Source organism: Podarcis erhardii (genome assembly GCF_964252035.2).
Source record: "Podarcis erhardii genome assembly, chromosome: 13".
In the NCBI taxonomy this organism is placed as follows: Eukaryota; Metazoa; Chordata; class Lepidosauria; order Squamata; family Lacertidae; genus Podarcis; species Podarcis erhardii.
The window spans coordinates 1,420,614-1,433,426 of record NC_138502.1 but is presented as its reverse complement, the minus strand read 5'-3'; the positions used below and the strand labels follow the sequence as shown (position 1 = coordinate 1,433,426).

At 48.2% G+C, this 12,813-nt stretch overlaps 1 protein-coding gene across 6 annotated transcripts in view; it reads right to left on the bottom strand.

Moving 5' to 3' along the window:
• TFR2 (transferrin receptor 2) overlaps positions 1 to 12,813 on the bottom strand; it is a 52,414-nt gene that overhangs the window by 30,049 nt on the left and 9,552 nt on the right. For 2 of the 6 annotated variants that reach the window (XM_081835659.1, XM_081835661.1), the window contains one exon: positions 7,882 to 7,957. The exons of 2 other annotated variants lie outside the window; for them this stretch is intronic. The gene's annotated coding sequence lies outside the window, so the exon portion shown is untranslated. Of the gene's footprint in view, positions 1 to 7,881; positions 7,991 to 12,813 lie in introns of all 6 variants that reach the window. 2 more of the 6 variants (XM_081835660.1, XM_081835662.1) reach the window with 2 other exon arrangements.

Here is a 12,813-nt window from a genome sequence, read left to right as displayed (position 1 = left end):
GAGCTGGACCATCAAGAAGGCAGATGGCCGAAGAATGGATGCTTTTGAATTCTGGTGCTGGAGGAGACTCTGGAGAGTCCCATGGACTGCAAGAAGATCCAACCGATCCATTCTGAAGGAAATCAGCCCTGAGTGCTCACTGGAAGGACATATCCTGAAGCTGAGGCTCCAAGACTTGAGCCACCTCATGAGAAGAGAAGACTCCCTGGAAAAGACCCTGATGTTGGGAAACATGGAGGGCACAAGGAGAAGGGGACAACGGAGGACGAGATGGTGGGACAGTGTTCTCGAAGCATGAGTTTGACCAAACTGTGGGAGGCAGTGGAAGACAGGAGTGTCTGGCGTGATCTGGTCCAGGGGGTCACGAAGAGTTGGACACAACTAAACGACTCAACAACAACGTAATAATAATAATAATAATAATAATAATAATTTTATTTATACCCCGTCCTCCCAGGCCAGAGCCGGGCTCAGGGCGGCTAACACCAATAAAATCACAATAAAAACATAATACGGGAAGGGGGGGGGGAAACCCAACTTAAAATACAAGTTAAAATGCACTTTAAATGCAGCCTCATTTTAAAAGTAGCCGATAGTTCAAGACCATAAGGGGAGGGAAACATAAGGGTCAGACTGAGTCCAAACCGAAGGCCAGGTGGAACAGCTCCTAGTCTCTTGGGGCAGAGCGTTCCACCAAGTTGGGGCCAGAGCTGAAAAGGCCCTGGCCCTAGTTGAGACCAAACTAACCACCTTGCGACCTGAGACCTCCAAGGTGTTGTCATTTGTGGACCTTAAGGTCCTCTGTGGGGCGTACCAGGAGAGGCAGTCCCGTAGGTACGAGGGTCATAGGCCGTGGGTCCCTTATTAACGTTTAATGACACAAATGAAGGCCGCGTTAAGAAGCAAGCAACTAAATCAAATATTGGCATGTTGGAACCGCGTCGCACAGCTAATGATGCTGATGAGTGTTGGGTGGATAAAAGAAAGTCCCTCTTCATGCAGATCACAGTGTTAACCTGTGGAACTCGCTCCTGCAGGAGGCAGTGATGACCACCAAGTTGGCTGGCTTCAGAGGAGGACTGGACATATTCCTAGAGGGAAATAAGGCTGTCGATGGCTGCTAGCCACAAGGGCTCTACTCTGACCTCCAGAGCTGAAGGCAACAAGGCTTCTGAATACCCATTGCTGGAAACAACAGGGAGAGTTGTCCTTTTGCTCAGATCCTGCTTGTGGCTTTCCCATAATGGGCACCTGGCTGGAAACTGTGAGAACAGGATTCAGGCTTAGGCGGGCCATTGGCCCGATCCAGCCAGGCTCTTATCTTTAAAGATACAAGATGCATTCCTAGCATGAGAGTGTGAGCGAGGGATTTGAACAAGAATAGCAAACACTGGTTGTGCGACGTTTTTGAAAAGACAATGTTTTATAGCTGTGGCTCTGGAAAGGGTTTCCATGGAACCAGTCGAAGGCTTGGTGGGGATCCAAAAGGACCATCTGGTCCAAACCCCTGCAATTCAGGGATACTGTGCGCTGAGTGATCCTTTCATGTGTTGACCACACTGAGCCAGATTATGGGCCCCTGGTCTTCAACTTCCTAGGCTCCAAAGTGAAAAGGATCTAGTGAAAGTCCAAGTAAGAAGGATCTAGAAGTCTTAGTAGAGCAGAAGCTTAACGTGAGTCCGCAGTGTGATGCAGCTGCAAAAAAGGCAAATACTGTATTTTTTGCTCTATAAGACTCACTTTTCCCCTCCTGAAAAGTAAGGGGAAATGTGTGTGCGTCTTATGGGGTGAATGCAGGCTGCGCAGCTATCCCAGAAGCCAGAACAGCAAGAGGGATTGCTGCTTTCACTGCGCAGCAATCCCTCTTGCTGTTCTGGCTTCTGAGAATTTTTTTCTTGTTTTTATCCTCCAAAAACTACGTGCGTCTTTTGGTCTGGTGCATCTTATAGAGCAAAAAATATGGTATATGTCATAGGAGGGGGCATCAGGATTTTAGAGACCAGGTGGCCAGGGACCCCCTGCATGGGTGGCTTGCAATTACCGTATTTTTTGCTCTTTAAGACTCACTTTTTCCCTCCTAAAAAGTAAGGGGAAATGTGTGTGCGTCTTATGGAGCGAATGCAGGCTGCGCAGCTATCCCAGAAGCCAGAACAGCAAGAGGGATCGCTGCTTTCACCGCGCAGAGATCCCCCTTGCTGTTCTGGCTTCTGGGATTCAGAATTTTTTTTTTTTTTTTGTTTCCCTCCTCCAAAAACTAGGTGCGTCTTGTGGTCTGGTGCGTCTTATAGAGCGAAAAATACGGTGCTATTCTTGGCTGCATCCACAGAAGTCTAGTGTCCATGTCATAAAGGTAAAGGGTAAAGGGGCCCCTGACCATTAGGTCCAGTCGTGGCCGACTCTGGGGTTGCGGCGCTCATCTCGCTTTACTGGCCGAGGGAGCCGGCCTACAGCTTCCGGGTCATGTGGCCAGCATGACTAAGCCGCTTCTGGTGAACCAGAGCAGCGCACGGAAACGTCGTTTACCTTCCTGCCGGAGCGGTACCTATTTATCTACTTGCACTGGTGTGCTTTCGAACTGCTAGGTGGGCAGGAGCAGGGACCCAGCAACAGGAGCTCACTCCATCACGGGGATTCAAACTGCCGACCTTCTGATCGGCAAGCCCTAGGCTCTGTGGTTTAACCCACAGCGCCACCCGCGTGCCGTCCATGTCATAGTATCACTCTATTCTGCCTTGGTCAGACCACACCTGGAGTGCTGTGTCCAGTTCTGGGCACCACAAGAGGGATATTGACAAGCTGGAGTGTGGGCAGAGGAGGGCAACCAAGATGACCAAAGGTCTGGAAACCAAGCTGTATGCAGAATGGTTGAGGGAACTGGTTATGTTTAGCCTGGTAAAAAGGAGACTGGGAGGAGATATGTTAGCATCTTCAAATATATATAAAGGGCTGTCCCGTGGACGATGGAGCAAGCTAGTTTTCTTGTTTTCTCCTCCCACCAGGGAAGAAGGGGTGAGTGAAGTTTAGCACTGGGAACAACACAGGGAATCAAATCAATATTATTCGACGACTGAACTGGGAATCAAAAGCTGCTGCTGGGGGAGGGGAAGGAGCCCACTCCGAATTAGGCTGGGTGGGTGTGGAGTCCAGGGGACTCCAGAATAAGGTTACCAGATTTTTTTCCAATGAATCCGGGGACACTTTTCAACTTTGATAGGATTTTGTCAGAGGACTGATTTGTAAATCCGGGGACTGTCCCCGGGAAACGGGGACGTCTGGTAACCTTACCCCAGAAGCCAGCCCCCACCATTCCCTTTCCAGGGGTGGGAGACCAGCACTGCCTCCTATTCTCCAACAGGCAACATTGCGGGGAGGCTGCCAAACAGGGTGCAGATCCAGCCTCTAAGCAGCACACAGCAGCGCGCGATACATTCCTTGGAGGCGGCATCTGTAGCCCTTGTGGATCATGCTGCCTGAGGCAGTCATCTCTCGCCTTGCCTAATGGGTGGGCCGGCCCTGATCCAACTCTACAGTTCTATGGCTTTGTGAATTCAGAGTAAATACAGCCGATTTTGGACAGAGCAGAATCTTGTAAGCGGAGAGGGCGAGAGTTGGGTGGTGATTAGGTTTGGGGTGTTATGACCAGTGGCGTAGCGTGGGGGGTGCAGGGGGGCCCGGCCGCACCGGGCGCAACATCTGGGGGGGGCGCTCGCCGCCTCTGGAGTCGCCGAAGAGCCTCGGGCGCAGGCTGTAGCAGAGCCCCATGTCTCACGGAACCAACGAGCTGTGCGCGCGTCCGGGCTGAAGGCGTCCGGCAGGCAGCGGCTCTCAGCGCTCGCCGCGGTCCCCGCGCGTCAGGGCCACGGAGGGCGCGCCAGGCAGCCCCTCCTCACAGCCCCGCCGCCACTGCTGCTGCAGGTGCTGGGCCATGTTGCATTTTCCTCGCCTCTCTGCCCTCCTCCCCCTCTGGGCAAGCGGCGTCATTTGGGCGGCAGCGCCAGCGGCAACTCACCTCAGATCACCTGACACGGACCCGCCGCCGCCGCCGCCACCGTGGCTACCTTACCGTAAATACCCCAGCCCAGGCAGCAGCAAGAAGAAGCTGGCAGCGGCGTCAGGCTAGGGGTTAGGGGCGCAAATTACTTGCCTTGCCCCGGGTGCTGACAACCCACGCTACGCCGCTGGTTATGACTGTGTTCCTATTTTCACCAGTGTTGTGTTGCAGAATAGGCAGGTAAGGGGTGGGGGGTTCCCAGCCCAGTGGCCTCCAAACGACACCTGCCGTCAGTCCCAAGACAATATGCCTGTGCTGGTTGGGACTGATGTGATTTGTTGTCCAAAACATCTTGAGATCACTAGGTTTGGATTTGCTGCATTAAGGACTTTGCAATGTGCATTTATGTTAATTCCCCATCTGCCCTGATGGGGGCAGAGCAGCACCCAGCTAAGACAACCATCTTCATTCAAGGCACATCAGCACACTTTAATGCTTTCTAAGAAACTATAAAGGAAGGAGGCCAGATTGTGGAAGGCAAAGAGGAAGGGGGAGGCAGGAGGTGTGAATGGCTGTGTGTCAATGTCAACTTTCCCTGTGGTTTGTTACTGTAGATCATGGCACGAGCAAAATAAGGTTGGCTTAATACGACAAAAGACCCTCCATTATTAACTTTCTCAAGGGTTCTGTGGCAAAATTCTCACACTCGCTTTCTGCAGGGTTTTGAGAATGGTTGGGGATTCTTCCACTCTTTAGATCAAGGTGTGTGTGTGGGGGGGGGTAGTATTTGCTGGCTGCTTAAACTGTAATTTTGCTGCCTGAAGTAGCATTTATATATTCTGTCACTTTCGTTTCACATAATAAACCAAGCTTTCTTTATTCCCTCTCTGTGAAAACGCCTTGATAGGAGTCTATAAAATGATGTACAGCATGGAAAACACTGGAACTCGTGGGCGTCCAATGAAGCCAAACGTTGGGAGGTTCAGGACAGATAAAAGAAAGTTCTTCTTCACACAGCACATAGGTTAAACTACAGTTACAGGTAGGTAGCTGTCTTGGTCTGCCACAGTCAAAACAAAATTTAAAAATTCCTTCCAGTAGCACCTTAGAGACCAAGTAAGTTAGTTATTGGTATGAGTTTTCGTGTGCATGCACACTCCTTCAGATACACTGAAACAGAAGTCACGAGACCCTTATATATAGTGAGAGGGTGGGGTGGGGTATTACTCAGAAGGGGGGTGGGAATGGGTGATTGGCTGATAGGCGGTGGTAAACCTGTTGACGACTGTTAATGACTGCAACTGGTCTTACAGGAAAAAGCAAGGGGTGAGATGGCTAAAAATAGCTTTATCATGTATAATGAGATAAGAATCCAATGTCTCTATTCAGACCAGGTCTCTCCATGGTTTTAAGTTTGGTAATAAGTTGCAATTCAACAACTTCTCTTTCCAGTCTATTTCTGAAATTCTTTTGTAAGAAGACAGCTACTTTGAGATCTTGTATAGAATGTCCTGGGAGAATTTTTGAATGTTGATGACATTGAAATGAATTGAAGAGGTTCTAGTAAAAAAGGTAAAATAAGAATATGAAAGAAGGGACAGATATCAGATAAAAATTAGGATCAAATAATATGTGAAGAAAGATAATTAAGGATAAAATTAATAAGAAGGAATTTGCTAATTAATTTTAAACTGGAATACAAGAAAGGGAGGTGTGAGGAAGTCAAGGAAATAAGTTTATGGATGCTAAGAAACTAAAGAGAGGGATTTTTATTTTTAACTTTTTGAATCTTTTTAGTGTTTTGTTCTTCTTTTTTGCTTTTTGCTTTTTTTTCTTATACATGTTAATTATGCTTGAATGTTTATCTGTGCTTATTTGTTCTGTGTTTTTCTTTATGTAATTTCTTTCTTTGATAAAACTTAATAAAATATCATATAAAAAAAAAAATAGAATGTCCTGGGAGACTGAAGTGTTCTCCTTCTGGTTTCTCTGTCTTGTGGTTCCTAAGATGGAGGCAGTGGTGGCCACCAAGCTTTCAAGATAGGACAAACTGCTGGAGAAGAGGGCCTTCCATGGTGAATAGCCAGCATGGCTCAGGCAGCGATGCCTCCAGATGTTAGCTGCTGGAAACTGCAGGAGGGGAGAAGGTTCTTGTTCAACGCTGGAAACAGCGCTGTCAGATTTGCTACGCAGTTGCCGGAGCTGATGCAAGACCTGGCTGGTTTCCGAGAGCAAGCAGCGTGCCAGGCAGGATCCCAGAATAGGCTGGCAAACGCTTCGCGCCCCCTAGCGCTGCCCCGACGAGGGCACTGGGGTCAGAGAAGCTGTTTGCATTGCACAAGAAGCAGGAAGAGATAAGGAACTACCAGGGCTAAGCTGTCAGACTTTGCAGCATCCAGGAAGGCGTGGCCAAAGAAGGGCACGCCCCCTCAGGCTGGTAAGCCCAACCCTCTTTTAACTCTTCACTCCCTCCCACTCCATCTCTGGGTATATATACAGCCTATTTTATCACTTGTTATATCTCCCAAGTCTGGAGAGGGAGATGCTCAGAGACCAAAAGTGTTGTTGTTTAAAAGAGGTTAATTTTAACCTAGGTTTATCACAGGCAAAATTATCTCTGTTTAGTTCATCCAGCCGAGTTAGGTTGGTGTATGCCAACCTTCGAGCTCCACAGAACTCTTCATCCAGGGGCAATGCTGACAAAGAGTTCTGTGAAAGTCAAAAGACTGCAGGGTGCTCCACTGATCTAAGCCAGCCCGAGTTGGGTTTTCTTAAGATAAGGGGAGGATTTAAGGAAGGGAATTTCAAAGACAGAACTGAAGTCAGGTCTGAAACATTCTGGTCAGTGAGGAGGGAAATGGCCGCTGGACTGAATGCCTGGCTTTCAAAGGATTGTAGAGCTCGAAGGGACCCATCAGGGTCATCTAGCCCAACCCCCTGCAATGCAGAGATCACAGCTAAATCATAGCTTTAAGCCATTTAATTCTGACTTCCCCAACTGGGTGCCCTCCATATGTTTTAGACTACAATTCCTACAAGCTCCAAGCCAGCATAACCGTATTATTCCACAACTGGGGGCAACTGCTGAGAAGGCCCTGTTTTCGTACCGCCACTGCCTGTAGGATTTTATTTATTTTACATAGGCCATCTTTTAGCGCAAGGCCCTCCCAGGCGGCTCAGATCTAAGGAGTAATTTCAACAGAATGCAGTCAATATGGCCATCGCCACATTTCAAAAGTCGGAACTATAACTCAAATAGGATTAGTTTAGAGAACAAAAAACAAAAAAAAAAATCCTAGATGTTTGTAGGTGGGCAGTGGATAGCCAGCTCTGATTCCTACATTGCAAAAAGTTGGGAATGGATGCCCCTTGGAGTCCTTTAGAATTCTATTATTCTACTGGTAAGAGAAAGGAACTCTGTGCATGCTTAGAAACCCTTGGCTGTTGCTGCAGCTAGCCCAGAGAGGTCCTCTGAGCACCAGCAAGACCTGCTTTTGGTGGAGGCAGGGACTTCTGGCTGCTTCAGAATTCTGTGTGCAATTTCCCAGATCCATCTCCTTGCAGCGCCCCTGCCGGGATCTGTATGTGTGTTATCCCTGACACATGATAACCCACCTTCCCATTTCCCTAGATTTCCAGGAGGTTTTCTCAGAAGTCACGTGACTGACCATGTCTCAGGGCTTGCTGGCGTACGCCGCATTTCTGGGTCCTGAATGCGGAGCAGGACGTACAGGCTGGAAGTCCTGCTGTGCAATTTATTTTTCAATTTATTTTACACCCTGGGCTGCGACCCCAGCACTGTGAGAGCCACAGTGTGGTGCAGTGGTTAGAGTATTGGTCAGGAAGCTCACTGGATGGCCCTAGGCCAGTCACTGCCCCTCTCAGCCTACCTCACAGGACTGTTGTGGGAATTAAATGCACCAGTCCTCTTCTGAAGCCATCCAAGTTGGTTGCCATCACAGACTCCTGTGGGAGGGAGTTCCATAGTTTAGCTCTGCGCTGCACGAAGAAGGACTTCCTTTTCAGTGGCCTGAATCTTACACACACACACACACACACACACACACACACACACACACAGAATATTGAAGTTAAACTAAGCTACGCCACCCCCCGGAGTTTGTCAGCTCCTGCGTGAACATTTTGCAGTCCTCAGGTCCCTGAGAATGCATATGCAATGCGTTGTGTTCAACAATTCTTCTCATAATCATTAAGAACAAGATGGTATATAGTGCATGGGAAGGCAAACTAAGGCCCGGGGGCCGGATCCGGCCCAATTGCCTTCTCAGTCTGGCCCACGGACGGTCCAGGAATCAGCGTGTTTTTACATGAGTAGAATGTGTGCTTTTATTCAAAATGCATCTCTGGGTTATTTGTGGGGCGTAGGAATTCATTCATTCCCCCCCCAAAAAAATATAGTCCAGCCCCCCACAAGGTCTGAGGGACGGTGGACCGGCCCCCTGCTGAAAAAGTTTGCTGACCCCTGATATGGTGCCAGTGGCGTAGCGTGGGTTGTCAGCACCCGGGGCAAGGCAAGTAATTTGCGCCCCCCAACCCGTGGATTTGTGCCCCCTAACCCTAACCCCCAGATGTTGCGCCCGGTGCGGCCAGCCCCCCCTGCACGCCCCACGCTACGCCACTGTATAGTGCTTTAGCGTATACTGTGCTTACAGTTTATTTTGTTCCCACAACAACCATGTAAGGTTGGCATTGTGACTATCCCCATGTAGCAGGTGGAAGACCTGAAGAGAGGAGTCGTGCGCCTCTCATTCAGTGTTGCCCAACCCCATTCATTCAGGGAGCATGTCCAGGCGAAGCAATAATGGTGGAATCATAGAGTTGCAAGGGATCCAAAGAGATCATCCAGCCCAGCCCCCTGCAACGTAGGAATCACAGCTCAGAAAACCCTCAGTGGACGGTGGACGCCCGCTCTGCCGCCAAATGGAGAGATGCCTGCAATTTAGGATGGGCTGAGCATTTTATTTGTAGTACAGTGGTACCTCGGGTTACATACGCTTCAGGTTACAGACTCCGCTAACCCAGAAATAGTGCTTCAGGTTAAGAACTTTGCTTCAGGATGAGAACAGAAATTGTGCTCCAGCGGCGCGGCAGCAGCAGGAGGCCAAATTAGCTAAAGTGGTGCTTCAGGTTAAGAACAGTTTCAGGTTAAGATTGGAAGAAATTTAAAGACTATCTGCAGAAACACTGCAAAATTAATGAATGTTAAAATGATGTTGGATTGAAAATAAGAGGCATCAGCAACAAAGTTAAAAAGAATGTAAAAATGAATTGACAATGGATGAAAGTATAGGGCTATAATATGTTAAGATATAGAGTTAAGATAATGAAAGAGGGCAAGGATTTGCTGACTTGATTATATTAATGGGAATACAAAAAGGGGAGGTGTGAGGAGGTCAAAGAAACAAGTTAATGAGTCCAAAGTTTAAAAAAAATGGATTTGTTTTTAACTTTTTACCTTTTTTCTTTTTTCTTTTCTTTTTCTGTATTTTGTATTTTTCTCGTTTTCTGTATCTTATATTTTTGTTTGAGAGTCTTTTCTTTTTGCTTTTTTATGTATTTTTGTATTAATGACTTTGTTAAATCTTAATAAATATTATTAAAAAAAAAAAAAGTACGGACCTCCGGAACGAATTAAGTACTTAACCCGAGGTACCACTGTAATTCCATCTCTCATGGGGTGTGAGGCCTAACAGCGACCCCCCCCCCTTTACCCGCATCACAGGACCATAGCAAATGTCCTTTCAAAACCTCCTTCTAAACTGAGAAAAGCAAAACTGAAAATCAAGCTGGATAAACATGGGTTTTCCTTCATCACGAGCGTCTGCTTGTTAGGGCTTTAGACCTGGGTTTTGTTTTGTTTTGTTATCTAATTGCCTTGAGACAGGAGGCAATTAATAAACCGATAATAGTAATAAAAAGCCATCAGTCGGGAGGAAGAAGGCGGGAGTTGGCAACCGAGGGAGGCCAAAGACTTTGGCAGGAAGAGGCTCCCCACACCTGCTGTGACCACTGCTCCCCGCTCCCATTCTCTGGAGGCTCCTTTGGGAAGGCCGATGGCCAAAGGTCAGAGGTCTCCCTTCCCGCCTGGCCTGGTTGATCTGTCACCGTCGCTGGCGCCGCCCGGCCTCATCCCCTGTTTGGAGACGCGGCCAGGATCGATGGAGCCGCCCGCCTGGGTCGGCGGATCAAGGCTTCCTCGCCGTGTGCAGGCCGGCACGTATGAGGAGCCGGGAGCCACTGGGAGCTCTGGCCGGGGGCCCAGTAGCGCCACACACAGGGTGGGGAGGGCAGCGGAGGAGCAAGTGGGGGGTGGGGGTGGCCAGGACTCCTGGGTCCCATTCAGAGCCTGGAAGAGAGGGGAGGGAGGGGGCCAGGACACCTGGGTTCTCCTGGGCACCTATTGCAAGGAAAAGAAACCTAATGTGGGTGGAAGAAGACTGGGAAAAGTTTAAAGACTATTTACGGAAATATTGTAAAATGAATGAATGCTAGGAAAATGTTGGAATGAAGTTATATGGCTCTAGTAGAAATGTTATAAGGAATTAAGGATAAATAGATTAATAGAGTATTAAAGGAAAAATAAGGTTAGAATGTGTTAAGATAATTATAGAATTAAAAACAGAGGAAGATGGAAAGGAATTGCTGGAAAAAGTGGAATACAAAAAGGGAGGTGTGAGGAGGTAGCGGAAATAAGTGAATGAAAGATAAGATATGGAAATTATTTGATGTGTTTTAAATTGTGTTTTTTTGTTTTGTTAGTTTAATGTTAGTGTTTTGTTAGTGTAATGTAGTGTTTTTTTGTACTGTATTGTATTGTATGGTTTTTTCTGTTTTGTAGTGTCTAAATTGTTGAAAAAGGCAATAAATATTTTTTTTTTAAAAAAAGAAACCTAATGTGGGGTGGGGGAGATCAGGGATAGCTGCTCTGCAGGCAGGAATTCAACCAATGCAGCTTTTTCCCCTAGAGAGGAAGAGAGGGAGGAAGCTGCACCTCTTTGATTTCTGCCTGTTCTGCAGCTGTTTAAAAGTCTGGAGGGGGGAGCTGGGGGAGCGGCAAACCAAACTTGGGCAGAATGGATGTGAGGTAGGACTCCTGGGTTTTCTGGGGAGAGAGGGGTTTCCTGCTAGCAGTCAGGACACCTGGGTCCCCCGAGGCAGGAAGTTCGTTCTGGCTTCAGAGCAGTGACAGGGCGGATCCAGAATTCCTGATTTCATCCCCTCGTCTGCTGGCAAATGGATGCATCTGAAGAAGTGTGCATGCACACGAAAGCTCATACCTATAACAAACTTAGCTGGTCTCTAAGGTGCTACTGGAAGGAATTTTTTATTTTGTTATGTGAGAGCTAGTGGTTTGGCCCAGCCTTGAATATGGGAACAGAGGAAGGCTCTGAGTTCAAAAGCTGACAGATATGGCCAGACCTGCACTGGCTGGGCAGACTTTGCCAGCGAATATTCGGCACCCGCAATGTTGCCCACGAATATTCTGCCTCAGTTTGCCATCTGTGAAATGGGCCCAATCAAGACGTAATTGAAACCGTAGCACTGTTTCCTCCACGAGGGCTATGTGAAGCCTTAATGGCAGGAAGTTTGTGAGAGGGGTGGTTTCTTGGCTTCTCTAGAAAACTAGTAAACGGTATAACAGAGGCAGACAGGGTAAGAGGTTCCAACTCTGGGCAATTCGAGTTCAGTCAGGAGCCTGGGGAAAAACTGGGAGCCAGGACTCCTGAGTTGTCAAAGTGGGAGAGAGTGGGAAGAGAGTTAGACAGGGATATGGGGCTGGGAGCCAGGACTTCCGAGTCCCCCTTGATTCACGGCTCTGCCCCACCTCCCCTGCAACCAGCCCCCCTTCCTCGGTGGCATGTGTGATGTGAAGCGACCCCACGGAGCGTTGGACTCGTTGCACGTACGCACACCAGGCAAGGTGGCCCAGGCACGGACCGCCGCATCTGCAGCCGTCAGAAAGTGGTCCCTGGGGGCCCCATAAATCGGCATGGCGGCATCTTGTCGCCAAGCAAATGAAAGCGGCTTTCCCACCACTTCTGAGTGGGAGGAAGCCTCATAACAATGGGGATGTATGATCAGACAGTCTGGCTGGCTGTGGCCTGTTTCGGTGCGTGTATGAAAGAGGATTTTTTTTTTAACCACATCACATGCGCCTGTGACCTGCTTTCGGAAAAGCAGAGGCTATTTACCTTAGAGTTGGAATGGGCTCGCGAGGGTCATCCAGTCCATCCCCCGGCAATCACAGGGATCACAGCTCAAGAATTCCTTTTCCTAGTTGTGGAGGGGAGTGTTGTTTCGCTCACCAGATAAAAGTGGTTTTGCATAGAATCCTAGAGTTGGAAGAGACCACAAGGGCCATTGAGTCCAATCCCCTGCCAAGCAAGAAACACGATCAGAGCATATAGAGAAGGCCAGGGAAGGGCTTCACAGCCTCTCCTCACAAACACACATTTGTCGCTTTCTCGCTGTGCACCACCAGTGGAACTCACTGCTTCATGATTACAAGATGGCTGCTAGCAGTGTCTGGTGGCTACGATTAGGGAATGGTGGTGGTGGTGGGGTTGTTTGATTTTGTTTGCGTCTTAATAAGAAACTAAATAGGTACTTCACATTTTTTTGAACCAAAACCACAACTATCCTTTGAAAGTCATGCTTCTCTGAATTTTGCGATGGTGTTCGCCAACCAAACAGTGTGTACGAACATGCGTATGTTGGGGAAATGTATAGAGTTCTGAAAAGAACGTACAAAAGTGAATTATGGCAGGGGACATGCATCTATTGCTCAAAACATAGCACAC